The sequence below is a fragment of the Ranitomeya imitator genome, chromosome 3 (genome assembly GCF_032444005.1).
Source record: "Ranitomeya imitator isolate aRanImi1 chromosome 3, aRanImi1.pri, whole genome shotgun sequence".
NCBI lineage: Eukaryota > Metazoa > Chordata > Amphibia > Anura > Dendrobatidae > Ranitomeya > Ranitomeya imitator.
The window spans coordinates 231,811,090-231,828,737 of NC_091284.1; the positions used below are offsets into that span (position 1 = coordinate 231,811,090).

At 45.9% G+C, this 17,648-nt stretch overlaps 1 long non-coding RNA gene across 1 annotated transcript in view; it reads left to right on the plus strand.

The window, feature by feature from the left end:
- Nucleotides 1–16,612, plus strand: part of LOC138672016 (uncharacterized) — a 68,094-nt gene extending 51,482 nt beyond the window's left edge. Inside the window, exon 3 of the long non-coding RNA XR_011319531.1 lies at nt 16,322–16,612. This is a non-coding gene — a long non-coding RNA (uncharacterized lncRNA). The remainder of the gene's footprint in view (nt 1–16,321) is intronic.
- The last annotated feature ends 1,036 nt before the right edge of the window (nt 16,613–17,648 follow it).

The following is a 17,648-nucleotide window of genomic DNA, read 5'->3' on the forward strand; positions in this document are numbered from 1 at the left end:
CCCCATAGCAGAATAATGCACCATATAGTACTATAATGCACCCCCACAGAAGTATAATGCACCCCCATAGCAGTATAATGCACTCTATAGTACTATAATGCACTCCATAGTATAATGCATCCCCATAGGAGTATAATGCACCCCATAGCGGTATAATGAACCCCCATAGGAGTATAATGCACCCCATAGTATAATACAGGCTCACAGTAGTATAATGTATCCCCAGAGGAGTATAATGTACCCCATGGTATAATACAGCCCCATAGCAGTGTATAATGCACCGTATAGTAGTATAATGCACCCCCATAGTAGTATAATGCACCCCCATAGTAGTATAATGCATCCCATAGCAGTATAATGCACCCCCATAGGAGCATAATGCATCCCCATACCAGTATAATGCACCCCCTTTCCCTCCCCCCCATAGTAGTATAATGCACCCTCATACCGGTATAATATGCCCCATACTTTACGTGCTTTACAAAAAAAAAGTTTTTCCTTACCTGGCTGAGCTCCAGCGGTGTCCTCTGCTCCATATATCTGAGGCGCGCAGCGTCGTTCTGGCATATGACAGTGGCGTCTTATGTTGGCGACGTGCACACTGACATCAGCTGCCGGCCTGTAATTGGCTGGCGGCTGTTAACTTTTGCCATGCAGGAGGAATCTCCTTCGTGGCAACAGATTTTAACTGATCGTGTGTCGGAGGACGCGCAATCAGTTACTGAAGAGGCAGGATCCTGCCGCTGGGGCCCGGTGAGCAGAAGAGAGAGGGCCTGCTGCGGGTTCCCTCTGCTCATAGTGCCCCATACGCCAGTAAGGGCAATAATGCCCTGGTGGTGGCCCTGGTCAGACCGTTTAGGGACAGAGCCCCCAACTGCTAACACACAGTTGTCAATTTATCATAAATCTTAGGAGGTGTAACAGAGGAACAGTACAATGTAGAGAACAAAGAGAATATGTTCCAGGATTATTATATTACCTGGAAGGAATACAGTCATTTCTTACCACTCTTCTATCACTGGGTACAATGTTATAAACATACCATCATCTAATATAATTATATTATTTTGATGTATGTGTCATGATTACTACTGTAGTAAAATAAATTTGTTTGGAAGGCTTACTACTATAATTTGATGTGGTCATGTGATTGCAACACTATTATTAATTACTTCTTGTATATAAGTATCTCTTATTTTAATTTACCATTGTCAAAATTTGAGTCTGATCATCTCTGACGTGTAAACAATAACCCAATGCTCTGTAGCGCATAAGATTTATATCAGAACACTGATCCACAGAAAACTATTTAGTTTGTGCCAATGATAAAGATCTTACAACAAAAGAGCACCATACTTAGTGTAAAATATTACATTTTATTAAATATTGAAGTGCAGCAGTAGCACACTTATGCAGTTAGAAGGCAGTGACCCAACAGAGTTCCAAATCAAAGTCTTTTTAATACGTTTACTTCACAGCATTAATATCCAATTCACACAAGTATACACCATTAGCCCCTTTCTGACCTCGGACGGGATAGTACGTCTGAGGTCAGAAGCCCCGCTTTGATGCGGGCTCCGGCGGTGAGCCCGCATCAAAGCTGGGACATGTCAGCTGTTTTGTACAGCTGACATGTGCCCATAATAGGCTCGGGCAGAATCGCGATCTGCCCGCAACTATTAACTAGTTAAATGTCGCTGTCAAACGCAGACAGCGGCATTTAACTACCGCATCCGGCCGGGCGGCCGGAAATGACGGCATCGCCGACCCCCGTCACATGACCGGAGGTCGGTGATGCTTCTCCATTGTAACCATAGAGGTCCTGTGGTCGGCGCTCACAGCACACCTGATTTTCTGCTACATAGCAGCGAACAGCAGATCGCTGCTATGTAGCAGAGGCGATCGTGCTGTGCCTGCTTCTAGCCTCCCATGGACGCTATTGAAGCATGGCAAAAGTTAAAAAAAAAGTGAAAAAAAGTGAAAAAAAAATAAAAAATAAAAGTTTAAATCACCCCCCTTTCGCCCCAATCAAAATAAATCAATAAAAAAAAAATCAAATCTACACATACTTGGTATCACCGCGTTCAGAATCGCCCGATCTATCAAATAAAAAAAAGCATTAACATGATCGCTAAACGGCGTAGCGAGAAAAAAATTTGAAACGCCAGAATTATGTTTTTTTGGTCGCCGCAACATTGCATTAAAATGCAATAACGGGCGATAAAAAGAACCTATCTGCACCAAAATGCTATCATTAAAAACGTCATCTCGGCACGCAAAAAATAAGCCCTCAACCGACCCCAGATCATGAAAAATGGAGACGCTACGAGTATCAGAAAATGGCGGAAATCTTTTTTTTTTTTTTTTTAGCAAAGTTTGGAATTTTTTTCACCACTTAGGTAAAAAATAACCTAGTCATGTTAGGTGTCTATGAACTTGTACTGACCTGGAGAATCATAATGGCAGGTCAGTTTTAGCATTTAGTGAACCTAGCAAAAAAGCCAAACAAAAAACAAGTGTGGGATTGCACTTTTTTTGCAATTTCACCGCACTTGGAATTTTTTTCCCGTTTTCTAGTACACGACATGCTAAAACCAATGATGTTGTTCAAAATTACAACTCGTCCCGCAAAAAATAAGCCCTCACATGGCCAAATTGACGGAAAAATATAAAAGTTATGGCTCTGGGAAGTGAAAAGGGAACACGGAAAAATGAAAAATCCCAAGGTCATGAAGGGGTTAGTGACCAATTCACAGCACTACATAGTACCCAGTATCCTCTGGATCGTAGCCAGGAACCATACCCTCCAGTGTGCAGCCGAAAAACACGCTAGTCCACCTCCTTCAGGCACAGGACAGTCTACCTCCAGTTCACTGCCAGGCACATGACAGTCCACTTCCGAGACCAGTTGCTGTGGGCGACTGCACCGCTATGTACACTGTGGGTGCCAGGCCCCTGAGCTGCCTTGGCTGCTTGGCTCCGCCAGTCTATGTTGCCTCACACAGATGAAGCACTGCAGAACCGACTGCTTTGCCCTCTAGCACACACCAGACTGACACTCAAACTGACACCCAAACCCTTTACTGCAGAGATTTTAACTGGAATCTGTGGCTTTCAGCCACATGGAAAACCTGTGCCTGGAATGAAACGGACTGCACGACTACCATCCTTCAGTCTGTTTCAAAATACAAAAACCCCAGAGCAGGTTTTCCCAACTCTGCCCTGGACACGAACATGCCCAAGACTAACACTTGTTTTTAGACTGCATTGCAATCACAGCTACACCTGTGACTGCAATGCACTCTCATGGCCTCCATACGCCTCTGTGCACATCCTTTGGAGAACACACAGAGACCCCTACCTATGACATCGGCCACTGCCTCAGAATTGCACTCATAGATACGCGTGACTGCAGTGCACCCCCATGGCCTCAATACGCCTTCGTGCGCATCCTGGAGGGAAACCACAGCAACCCCTACCTGTGACACCTGTCAGTGCCTCACATACCCCCCTCTGTTCAAACCTGTGGGGCTGAACACTTGTCACCCCACATGGGTGCGTTACAGGGCATCCGCACGACCCTGTGACATCCCGCCCAACACTGCACTGAGCAACCAAAGTAGGGACCGAAACCATCCGTTGACTCATGCATCCCTCCCCTTTGCCTTTCTCCTCCATACTTCATTACGGGACCACCCACCACCCCGTTCTCCGTTGCAGACGACACGGCCACCTTCCTGATTAACCGTAGATTTGGGCCAGTTTTGGGTGGTCTCGACCTTGTTTATTTTGGGTTCACTAACCCCGCAGCTTATCCCATGACCTAAGTACCTGCCTTCGGGGCTTTGGTCCTCCATACCCTTACCTGTGCCTCAGTGACTACGCCACGCCGAAACACTGCAGTCCGCACTGGCAACTTCGGGTATACATCCATATTTCGTCGCACCCAAACCCGAGGTTCCAGACACTGCTGACTAACAAGAGCTCTCTCCATTTTACCCTGACCCGGCCACATCCTTGGCCGATGCCAGAGGGTTCCTTGTGGGTCTGACCCTAGTCACCTCCACAGCCCCACACTCCTGGCTCCTCCAGGCTTTCTTTCTATTTGCGTGTTTCTTATACCTGCGTCTCTGCGTGGGAGTCTGGAACTGAGCTGTTCCAAACTTACCAGGAGACATTTCCAGCTCGAGGTTCAGTGAGGTCTCTCCTGCCACAACCTCTAGGGGAACCTATTGGGGTTACACTCTGTCCCTAGGTTGGCGATGCCTATGGCAGGTATCCCTGACATGGGATCTTTGGGTTCTGCACCCGAACAACATCTTTGACCTCTCCTGCTATTACCTCTAGGGAAAACCTATCGAGGGTTAAACTCTGTTCTGTCCCTAGGTTGATGACTCCTGGGGTAGGTATCCCTGACTTGGGATCTTCGGGTTCTATGCCCGGAACAACATTTACCTTGGGAGGGTTGACCCTGGTCTCCCACAGAAACCAGAACAGGAGCAAGTCTCTCCTCAACACAGTCCCACATGGAAGGGTCTTCACCACTCCCACCACATGTTTAAAATCCCCACATGGTGTGGAAAAAATAACCTCTGCAGTTGGGTACTCCCAGATTTCCCTGTGGATACCCATCAACTCCACTTTCTGTCCTTTGGGGTTGTCCTTGGCAAGAAGGGATCCACGGACCAAAGTTACTATGCTCCCCAAGTCCAGGAGAGCCTCTGTTTGGCAACCGTTCATGAGTACCTGGCACAGATGGGCATCGCTGTCGGAGGAGCCAGTAGTAGTAGTGCAGACTGACTGGACGTACAAAGACACCCGGCGAGCATACCTGCAGTCCATGGGCTCAGATTTCATGAGACAGTTGACAGCCACATGTCTGGGCTCCTGACACTGCCAACACTTAACAACTTCAGCACGACTAGACCTTAGGGCCTCTTTAGGGGAAATGGGAGTTTTGTCATCCTCCCTTCGGGTTACCCCCTCATCACAGGCTTGGTCCTGGTTAGCCCCACCAGTGGATTGTGGACTTTTCCCATGTTCCGACACAAAGTCCTGATTGGCTGTTTACTACTCAACCCACATTATCAGCTGGTCTAGGGTGCCCAGGTCCCCTTGCCCCACCCAACGCTGCATGGCGGCCAGCAGAGCCCTCACCAGTCGGTCGACCACCACCCTCTCTACCATCTGGGCCGAGGTAAAGGTCTCAGGCTGGAGACACACCTCCACCAACTGTAATTAGTCATACATCTGAGACCTGGCGGGACAAGACACTGCAAAGGACTACTGGAACACCCTCTGATCACCCCTTACCTTTGGGGTCTCCTCTTTACACTGCTGATCGCCCCTCACCTTAGGGGTCTCCTCTTTACACCACTGATGCTCTGGTTGCTGCTGCAGCGCTTCTTGCTTCTGCTGGTCCCATAGCTCCTGCTGCTGCCACCGGAACTGTAGCGCCTCTTGCTGAAGCCGCTGGATCTGGAATGCCTCTTGCTGCTAGAACTGCAGTGATTTTTGCTCCTGCTGCTGCTGAATGAGGACCAACTGCTTCAAAAGTTCCTCCATTTTTTCTAGCAGGCTTGAGCTGTAGAAATGACAGCTTGCTCACGGATATGCAGCTCGCTTTGTGGTATGCCTCAGTTCACACTGCCTGCACTCTCCACCATATGTAGTACTGCGGTAGCACACTTATGCAGTGAGGAGGCAGGGACCCAACAGAGTTCCAAATCAAAGTCTCTTTAATGCGTTTACTTCACAATATTAATGTCCAATTCACACAAGTATACACCATTAATGTCCAATTCACAGCACTACATAGTACCCAGTATCCTCCAGATCGCAGCCGGGAACCATACCCTCCAGTTTGCAGCCAAAAAACATGCTAGTCCACCTCCTACCAGGCACAGGACAGTCTACCTTCGGTTCACCACCAGGCACAAGACAGTCCACCTCTGAGACCAATTGCAGGGAGCAACTGCACCGCTATGTATGCTGTGGGTGCCAGGCCCCTGAGCTGCCTTGGCTGCTTGGCTCTGCTAGTCTGTGTTGCCTCACACAGATGAAGCACTGCAGAACCGACTGCTCTGCCCTCTAGCACACACCAGACTGATGCTCAATCTGACACGCAAACTCTTTACTGCAGGGATTGTAACTGGAATCTGTGGCTTTCAGCCACATGGAAAACTTGTGCCTGGAATGAAACGGACTGCACGACTACCATCCTTCAGTCTGTTTCAAAATACAAAAACCCCAGAGCAGGTTTTCCCAACTCTGCCCTGGACACCAACATGCCCAAGACTAACACTTGTTTTTAGACTGCATTGCAATCACAGCTACACCTGTGACTGCAATGCACTCTCATGGCCTCCATACGCCTCAGTGCACATCCTGGGGAGAACACACAGCGACCCCTACCTGTGACATCGGTCACTGCCTCACATTTGCAATCACAGCTATGCTTGTGACCAGGGCCGTATTTGCCACTAGGCACTTGAGGGCACGTGCCTAGGGCGGGGCGATGCGGGGGGGGGGCGGCACCTGAGCAGGTGTGTGTGTGTTTTTTTTTTTTTTTTTTTTTATGAAGTCCGGTCTGGCCAGGGTCACCTTAAACACCCCCCTCCCCTCCCGGCCGCCCGCCGCTGCCTCCTTGGCTTGCCCCCTTGAAGACATCATGATACGGTATGATTGATTCATACTCACCTCACCTGCAGCTCCAGCGATGCCTGGTCTGCTCTCAGTGACTGCACGCCCTCGCCTCGTCCTGTGTGAGCGGTCACATGGTACCGTTCATTAAGGTTCATGAATATGCATGCATATTCATGAACTTAATGTGCGGTACCACCTGACCGCGGCGCCGGCGCTTACACAGGACGAGGGTGCTGCCCTGCCGCTGGGAGTCGGGACAGAGGTGGAGCCGGGATTCCGTTCTACGCGGTGTGAGGTGAGTATGATGATGACAGCCAGGGAGGACGGGGGAGCCGGGGAGGATGAAGCAGGACCGTGGATGGGGGGCGGCAGGGCAGCCGATGAGCCACGCATTGGGGGGGGATTGTTTGATGACGAGTCTGAGCCGCACCCATGCATACAGAGGAAGGGGGAGATGAGCCACGCATGGGGGGGGTGGAGGGGGGAGATGAGCCACGCATGGGGGGGTGGAGGGGGGAGATGAGCCACGCATGGGGGGGGTGGAGGGGGGAGATGAGCCACGCATGGGGGGGGAGATGAGCCAGCCACCCCCATGCATACAGGGAGGGAGGGGGGATGAGCCACGCATACAGCCAGGGAGGGGGAGGGGGAGATGAGCCACGCATACAGCCAGGGAGGGGGAGATGAGCCACGCATACAGCCAGGGAGGGGGAGATGAGCCACGCATACAGCCAGGGAGGGGGAGATGAGCCACACATACAGCCAGGGAGGGGGAGATGAGCCACGCATACAGCCAGGGAGGGGGAGATGAGCCACGCATAGGGGGGGATGGGAGATGAGCCAGCCACCCATGCATAAAGGGAGGGAGGGGGAGAAAGCCACGCATGGGGGGGATGGGAGATGAGCCAGCCACCCATGCATACAGGGAGGGAGGGGGAGATGAGCCACGCATAGGGGGGGGATGGGAGATGAGCCTCAGCCACCCATGCATACAGGGGGATGGGAGATGAGCCTGAGCCACCCACACCCATGCATACAGGGAGGGGGAGATGAGCCACGCATACAGGATGGGAGGAATGGGGGGTGGGCCATTATACAGTATGCATGGAGCATCATATGTGGCCATTATACAGTATGGAGCATCATAGGTGGCCCTTATAAAGTATGGAGCATCATGTGCGGTTATTATACAGTATGGAGCATCATAGGTGGCCCTTATAAAGTATGGAGCATCATATGTGGCCATTATACAGTATGGAGCATCATAGGTGGCCCTTATAAAGTATGGAGCATCATGTGCGGTCATTATACAGTGTGGAGCATCATAGGTGGCCCTTATAAAGTATGGAGCATCATATGTGGCCATTATACAGTATGGAGCATCATAGGTGGCCCTTATAAAGTATGGAGCATCATGTGCGGTCATTATACAGTATGGAGCATCATAGGTGGCCCTTATAAAGTATGGAGCATCATGTGTGGCCATTATACAGTATTGAACATCATGTGTGGCCATTATACAGTATGGAGCATCATGTGTGGCCATTATACAGTATTGAAGATCATGTGGGGTCATTATACAGTATTGAACATCATGTGTGGTCATTATACAGTATGGAGCATCATGTGTGGCCATTATACAGTATTGAACATCATGTGTGGTCATTATACAGTATTGAGCATCATGTGTGGTCATTATACAGTATTGAGCATCATGTGAGGTCATTATACAGTATTGAGCATCATGTGGGGTCATTATACAGTATTGAGCATCATGTGAGGTCATTATACAGTATTGAGCATCATGTGTGGCCATTATACAGTATGGAGCATCATGTGTGGCCATTAAACAGTATGGAGCATCATGTGGGGTCATTATACAGTATGGAGCACTGTATGGCCATATTTTTTTTTGGTTATAATTATTGTATATGAAACAGTGTGATCAGCAGTGCTAAATGGGTGTGGTTGGGACTTTGATATGGATATGGGTGTGACTAGTTGTGAAATGGGTGTGGTCAGAGGCGTGGCGTAAAATTTTCCAACCTTTACAACCTCTTTCCCTTCAAAAGTTGGGAGGTATGGTACCGCATTTGCCAGATCACAGCAAGTACCGCAAATCCCATAGGGAATGAATGAGGCCGAACACAGTAATGCCATAAGTGATCCGTTACACGGCAGATGCAAAAAAACTGCCCGATCTGCTGCAAAAGGCGACTTTCACAACAGCGATTCTTACCAAAGTTACTGCCGATAGTGTCATACTCACCAATGGGGGAGGCAGCGCTAAAAGTGCCTAGGGCAGCAGAAACTCTAAATACGGCCCTGCTTGTGACTGCAATGCACCCCCCATGGCCTCAATACATCTCCGTGCACTTACTGGGGGAACCCACAAGGACACCTACCTGTGACACCGGTCACTGCCTCACAATATGGCCGGCGTCACACACAGCGTAAAACAATACGGTCCGTATATTACGGCCGTAATACGCTGAAAAGTCCCGAAAAAAGTGGTCCGTAGCTCCTCCGTAGGCAGGGTGTGTCAGCGTTTTTTGCGCATGGCATCCTCCGTATGTAATCCGTATGGCATCCGTACTGCGTGGTTTTCTCGCAGGCTAGCAAAACCAACATACCGCTATAGAAGTGATCCATGTGTCCCAAAAAGAAAAGAAAATATATATATACTGTCAGTAGACACATATATTAGAGAGAAAAGCCGGTAATTCAGTGCGGTGTACAGTAAAATCACACTGACAGCTTACAGTAGAATAGGTAGAATAAATGTGTACACATAGAATAGGTATATATATATATATGTCAGTGAGACACATATATGTATATATATTAATATTTATTCCAGCGCTAGACAGCTTGAAAGCCGGTAATTCAATTACCGGCTTTTTCCTTCTCCTTCCTAAAACCCGACATGATTTGAGACATGGTTTACATACAGTAAACCATGTCTTCTCTCCATTTTTTTTGCAGATTCCACACTACTAATGTCAGTAGTGTGTATCTGCAAAATTTGGCCGTTCTAGCTCTTAAAATAAAGGGTTAAATGGCGGAAAAAATTGGCGTGGGCTCCCGCGCAATTTTCTCCGCCAGAGTAGTAAAGCCAGTGACTGAGGGCAGATATTAATAGCCTGGAGAGGGTCCACGGTTATTGGCCCCCCCCTGGCTAAAAATATCTGCCCCCAGCCACCCCAGAAAAGGCACATCTGGAAGATGCGCCTATTCTGGCACTTGGCCACTCTCTTCCCATTCCCGTGTAGCGGTGGGATATGGGGTAATGAAGGGTTAATGCCACCTTGCTATTGTAAGGTGACATTAAGCCTAATTAATAATGGAGAGGCGTCAATTATGACACCTATCCATTATTAATCCAATACTAGTAAAGGGTTAAATAAAACACAAACACATTTTTTAAAATTATTTTAATGAAATAAAAACAATGGTTGTTGCAGTATTTTATTCAACGCCCAATCCAGTCACTGAAGACCCTCGTTCTGTGAGTAAAAAAACATAATAAACCAACAATATACTTACCCTCCGCAGATCTGTAACGTCCAACGATGTAAATCCTTCTGAAGGGGTTAAAACATTTTGCAGCAAGGAGCTGTGCTAATGCAGGCTGCTCCTCGCTGCAAAACCCCAGGGAATGAGGCTAAAAATAGATCAATGATCTATATTTAGCTTCATTTGCGGTGAGGCGCCCTCTGCTGGCTGTTCATAGATCGTGGGAAATTACCTAGAAAGCCAGGGAGCTAAATGAGGCTAAAAATAGATCAATGATCTATATTTAGCTTCATTTGCGGTGAGGCGCCCTCTGCTGGCTGTTCATAGATCGTGGGAAATTACCTAGAAAGCCAGGGAGCTTTCTAGGTAATTTCCCACGATCTATGAACAGCCAGCAGAGGGCGCCTCACCGCAAATGAAGCTAAATATAGATCATTGATCTATTTTTAGCCTCATTCCCTGGGGTTTTGCAGCGAGGAGCAGCCTGCATTAGCACAGCTCCTTGCTGCAAAATGTTTTAACCCCTTCAGAAGGATTTACATCGTTGGACGTTACAGATCTGCGGAGGGTAAGTATATTGTTGGTTTATTATGTTTTTTTACTCACAGAACGAGGGTCTTCAGTGACTGGATTGGGCGTTGAATAAAATACTGCAACAACCATTGTTTTTATTTCATTAAAATAATTTAAAAAAATGTGTTTGTGTTTTATTTAACCCTTTACTAGTATTGGATTAATAATGGATAGGTGTCATAATTGACGCCTCTCCATTATTAATTAGGCTTAATGTCACCTTACAATAGCAAGGTGGCATTAACCCTTCATTACCCCATATCCCACCGCTACACGGGAATGGGAAGAGAGTGGCCAAGTGCCAGAATAGGCGCATCTTCCAGATGTGCCTTTTCTGGGGTGGCTGGGGGCAGATATTTTTAGCCAGGGGGGGGCCAATAACCGTGGACCCTCTCCAGGCTATTAATATCTGCCCTCAGTCACTGGCTTTACTACTCGGGCGGAGAAAATTGAGCGGGAGCCCACGCCAATTTTTTCCGCCATTTAACCCTTTATTTTAAGAGCTAGAACGGCCAAATTTTGCAGATACACACTACTGACATTAGTAGTGTGGAATCTGCAAAAAAAATGGAGAGAAGACATGGTTTACTGTATGTAAACCATGTCTCAAATCATGTCGGGTTTTAGGAAGGAGAAGGAAAAAGCCGGTAATTGAATTACCGGCTTTCAAGCTGTCTAGCGCTGGAATAAATATTAATATATATACATATATGTGTCTCACTGACATATATATATATATACCTATTCTATGTGTACACATTTATTCTACCTATTCTACTGTAAGCTGTCAGTGTGATTTTACTGTACACCGCACTGAATTACCGGCTTTTCTCTCTAATATATGTGTCTACTGACAGTATATATATATTTTCTTTTCTTTTTGGGAATTACCGGCTTTTCTCTCTAACAGCGCTGCGTATTTCTCGCAAGTCACACTGCTTGTCCGTGTGTAATCCGTATTTTTCACGCTTCCATAGACTTTCATTGGCGTATTTCTTGCGCAGTACGGTGACAAACGCAGCATGCTGCGATTTTGTACGGCCGTAGAAAGCCGTATAATACTGATCAGTAAAATACGGCAAATAGGAGCAGGGGCATAGAGAATAATTGTGCCGTATTTTTTGCGAGTTTTACGGACGTAGATTCTGCGCTCTTACGTCCGTAAAACTCGCATGTGTGACGGCGGCCTATGTGTAAAATTATTAATTCATTATGTGTAAGACTTCAGAAACAATAAAATACAATATATCATGGAAAATCATGCACAAAAGTGGACTTAAAAGGTGTGATAATGGTGGATAATATGGGAATTGTAATGAAAGATAATTCAGTGCATAGTTCTCATGTAGAAAGGTAATAAGTAATATTGGAGTAAATAAGTGAGAATGTAACCAATTACATAATAAATAGCATGGAAAATAGTGGACACATAATTACCAAAATCATCCCCAGAAAACGTCCACGCCCCTTACATATCTTAAATATAATGAATTATTGATTTTATATATATTGAAGACAATTTAATATTTTACTCTTTATCCTTTTTTTGTAGGATTTAATTCAAAAGATTTGCAAAGTTTTCAAAAATATTTGATGAAAGTCTCCACCAGCACCCACCAGTCCTTCTGTTGTTATGTTCTGAAATCTTGTACTATACAGGGACAGTTTTACTGCCTTTACATTAATACAACTGGATTTTTTTTAATTATTATTATTAATTATAGCAACACACAACATTGTATATGTCTCATTAGCGTGTCATATATTGTAGCCTTATTCCCAGCATGACAGTTTTATGTTTTATCAGCATGCAGTTCATGGATAGCTTTGCTTAATTCCCTCACACAAAATATCCTCTCCGTCCAGAGTCCTGTTTCCTATATTGCTGACATTGACTGATGGACAGTGAACAGACGTCTCTGCCTGGTGACTGACCTGCTCCTTAAAGTCAACATTCCACACTGAAGGACATAAGTGACAACTTGGTATGACCCAAAATGTCAATCAGATGTCAATCTCTTCTGCACTGGGAAGTGCACAGCCCTCCAATAGGTCATGTTTTCAGGATTTCCATAGTATTGCACAGGTGAGAGAATTCCTGAGGATTGATGATACTTCTAAAACCTGTGCAATACTAAGAAAATCCTGAGAACATGACTTGTTGGGGGCCGTGAGGACTGGAGTTTGGGAAACACTGATCTAGACAATTTATAATACTGGCCATGTTGTGCTCTTTTTATGCTGCTTTGATCTTCTCCTGTTGTTTGATTACATTTTAGTCCCCGATCCGCTTTATACTCACTCTTGTCCCTAATCATGTGTTTGCAAATATTGATTTATCTGTTCCCCAGTCACCTTGCTTTACCTTGAGTTATGTGAATATTTTTACTCTTTTGCGCTTTTTTGTTCACTAAAATATTCATTTTAAAATTTATATCTTTTTGTAAAATATTTTCTTTGGCATTTTTGAAATACTTCTTTTGGTAGCAAAAATAGACATTGGACCTCGCTGGAGGTCAGTTTTTTATGATGTTAGACTAGCATATGTCGTATATCAGGTTTGATAAGTTTGGATGTGCACTCACTCTTTGTTTCCTTTGCTTTATTAGTTGTCTATATGCTTCTGGTCTGTTAGCACAGTGGTGATAAATAATTATATGCTTTGCTGACGCCCGTTGCTGTTTGTGTGGTTGCTACAACAACAATCTATTTCCGTACTGTACTCAGAAGCAGGCCAGTTCCTCGGTATAAGGCTGTTCGACAGAAATACTTGGCAGGTGTGTGTCAAGGCAGCTGCACCCTATTGCCCATACATTGGCATCTCTTCCACCTTCCCATCGCCACACTCCTGTGCTCGTATCTCTAAAATAAGACAGAAGATCTTCTCTTCCCAGCAACACAGCAGCTGCTGGATGGTCCAAACTGGCACATTGGGTTTCCAGGCATCAGCTTGGCACATTCGTTCTTATTATGTCCGTCTATCCCCTCTTACTTCAGCTACCGTCCTGTCATTTGTATGGCTTTTTCAATTAACAGTCAATCAATCTAATGTCTCTGCTGTGTGTCGTTGAGTCTTGTTAATATGGTACAGACGGTAACTTTCAACAAACTGTAGACTGGATGTCCTCATAGGCTTAGACAGGTACAGTATGTAGTGGCCATTACTTATTATTAACCTATAATTGGCACAAACTTAAATGGAATCTGTCACTAGGTTTTTGCCACCCCATCTGAAAGCAGCATGATGTAGGAGCAGGAAAACTGATTCTAGCGATGTGCCACTTACTGGGCTGCTTGCTGCAGTTTTGATAAAATCACTGATCTATCTTCTGCAGATCTAACAGTTCTCTGAATGCAGGGGTCTGTATAACCACGCCCACATCACTGATTGGCTGCTGTCTGTATACACTGTGCATAGGCAGAAAGCTGCCTATCAGTGGTGGGGGTGGGGTTATACCGAGTTCATGAATATGGGGGACTACATAGCAGCAAGTTTAATAATAATCTCCTGCTGATAAAAGAGTGAGTTTATTTAATCTACAGTAAGCAGAAAAGTAAGTGACACATTGCTGGAATCAGTGTCTCTGTCTCTACTTTATGCTTCTCTTAGATTAGATGGCACAAACTTGGTGATAGGTTCACTGTAATAGAATTTACACTGTGGGAAGCACTGAAACTCAGTCCTTTTCATGCATAATAAATATTCTACATCAGGATCCACATGTACATTCATTAAGAAAATAAGTCACAAAGGAGTGTATGAAAAACAGTATCACAACCACCCAATGTATCTGGAGTGCACTCTAGGACCGTGGGGTACTCGGGCCGGGTCCGGCGGTACTTAAAGGGGAAGGTCACGGCAGCGGTGACCCGGTCCGTGGCCCTGGGCATCCAATTGAATGGGATCAAATGTAGTGACAAATAAACTCTATGGAGAAATGTTCGTGATGCCACCTGTGGTATTCGGCCAGGGATGGCCAACGCTGCTTAAAAGCGACCACTGGGGCAAATCGTGTTGCAGCAGAGTTGGTATAGCTCTCCACAGGTAAAGTTTAGTTCCCAGGGCTACCGATTCAGTTGGTAAGGGATGATAGATGGTGGGGTGCAGGACTGAGCGTGCAGGAAGTAATTGGAGGGTATTGCAGCTCCCTTACCTTTTACTGGTGAAATTGCAGGTGCAGTCCGGGGCACAGGTTACAGGTGTTGATGGGGTCTGGGTGGCCTGGGAGTAACTTGGGATCCACCTAGCCAGGTGGGTTCGCAGGCCTCCCTTCTGCGCTGTATTTTCTGTCATTTGCTGCCTGAAGCTCTGCACAAGTTCCTCTCAGTGTCTGTTACTTCTAATCCGTATGGTTGACAGCATGAGCCTTTCATCGGCACTGTAATCTCCTGCCCTCCGGTTCTAGTTGCAGGGCCTTTAGTACCTGTGCAACCACGGACTCCGGTGGCCGGTTTCTTTTGCACTTAATCCTGGGAAGAGCTCAGTCGCAGCTCCACTCCCAGTCTCTCTCCTCACGTGCTTCCTCTCCCTTCACTATCTCACACTGAACTCACTAACCCCACCTACAGATCAGAACTTATAGGGAAGCTACCCTGAAATCAGGTTTAGAGCTCCCCCTTCTGGTCTGGAGTTAGAAAGGTGTTGTATGTTTGTGTTACCCGCTAAGTGGATCCCTTCTTACCTCCAGGTATGACATTACCCCCCCCCCCTTGAGGAAGAGGAAGGCAATGCCATTGTGGCAACCGGACTCCTGGGGTGCCACATATCAAAAAAGTAGTTAAAGTATCAAATATTGCAATTGATTCTAAAGTGATTATCTGTGATCATGGCAGACCAAGGGCATAGCAAATAGCACAAACATCTCAAGGTGCATTTTGATTCTCCTTCAGGAGTCTGTAGTGGCCTGTGGCACTTTGATCAATGCAGTCCCAGTGGTTTTTGCAATAATACATGTATTAATATCAGGTTGGTGACATAGACACAGTGCCATCCTGCAGGGAAAACATTGATGGAGGCATACTGTACACCTACATCAGCCCTTTAATCTCTTCATTGACAGGATTGGTAGAAAATCCAAGTGATAAAACCATCTCTCTATATGTAGAAATTACATGTTATCACCAGTGCACAATTAAACCATTTCTGCTGGATTACCTTTAGGAATTCTCATGTGAAAGTCTTCTATCATAAACCCACAGAAAACGAGCAATTGTTAAGGAAACTAAAGTTAGTATGAGTATGACATATTGAGAACAAGTTTGTATACCACTGGCTACAAATGTGGAATGTTTCTACGTTTGATAGTTATCAAAATATTTCTTTGGGACAGTTCAGGTCACCACTTGGATTTACTGAATAGCTATATTCAAGTCATAAACTACATTGTGAAGGGGCTGTGCCACAAATAGTCATAGCTTATTATCTAATCACAGAATAGAGGGTCCAACCGATCAAGAGAATGGTGTTCCCAAGTCCGCCTTTGAATCGAGTGGTGGTCAAGAATGTGCACTGCCGATGTATTTAATGTCTGTTGGATTGATATAGAAAACCTAGTGCTGTACTCCCTTATCTATCACTCTACCATAGATTTCGGATGGACCAAGCATGGGGAAGAGCATGCATGCGTAATAAGAAGCAGTGATATCTCTGAAGAGCACTTGCAGGATGTGCTATCAATGAGGAGAGGCTGCCATCTGCTGGCCAGGTGAAATCAAGAGGAACCAAATTGTGCTGAAAGATTTTCAGGGGGAGCGACTTTGTGTGCTGGACCTGATCAGGTGACCAAAAGGAAGGACTTCCTTGATATATAAGTCCCGGGTGCCAAACCTATGTGGAACCAGGGAAGAGAGTGGAGCAGACGTGCTCCGGAGACGCAGCTGAGACCAGCATGACAGGCCTCAGTGGTAAGTCTACTCCACCAAGGTGCCGGACACCACCTCGCAAGGTCCAAATTCTCCTCAGGAGAACTCCAACTTCCACCTACACTTGTCAGGACCATGATCTGCACCCTGAGCTGGTCAAGCCTCTGAGACCTGACGTAGCCTGTCAAAAGATGAGACCTAGTCCTCTCCGCCCTGAGCCTAAGAGACTTGGGGACAGTTGGTGTATGGAAGGCCCAACACACGTTAATAAACTACGTTAAAGTAAGACTTGCCGCCTAGTGGGAAAAACGAGGTGTCCCGCGCTACAGAGCTGTAGAGAGAACTCCCATGAATAGGCGCACCACCTTTGTAAAAAGAACATTAACGTTATGTAGTGAAAGACTATTTTTGTTTTTCCAAACTTATTGTTGTTTGTTTTAATGTTGATTTGCATTATTACTAATTCATTCACTGTCAAGTTACTGCTGTAAATAAATAGAACTATATCGATCCCTGACTATTCCCGCCTCGTGTTCTCTGTGCGTTGCATCCAGACACCTACATTACACATAGTGTATAATTTTGAGTGGCGCTCATAACACTGCACAGAGCGCCAATCCGATTGGTTATATTAGGCAGAGTTGCTCTTTGCAGCTGTCTGCTGACACTATGGCCGAGAAGATATAGTGAGCACTTCCTCGGTAACTAAGTAGGACTACTGACATGGATGAGGCAGCACTCAGTCACAGCCAACATATGAGCCTGCTCAACTAGATCAGGAGAAGCCTGCTGGCGGCGAAACACATGGCTAACAGCAAATAAGAAGTGCCTTATACATCTGGCTACATACAGTAGATATGAGCCAAATAGGAAAAGTATGCAATTTCAAAACGAATTGCATTTGAAAAGTTTTACCAAAATATTTTACACAGGATGGATTTATTATCATGGTTTATATTAATCTATCCGTATTCATCTATAAGTCAGTCCACATTCCATTCTTGTGCCATTCAGCTGAGCAATGTTTGGGATATGTAACAGGTATGCTCTGC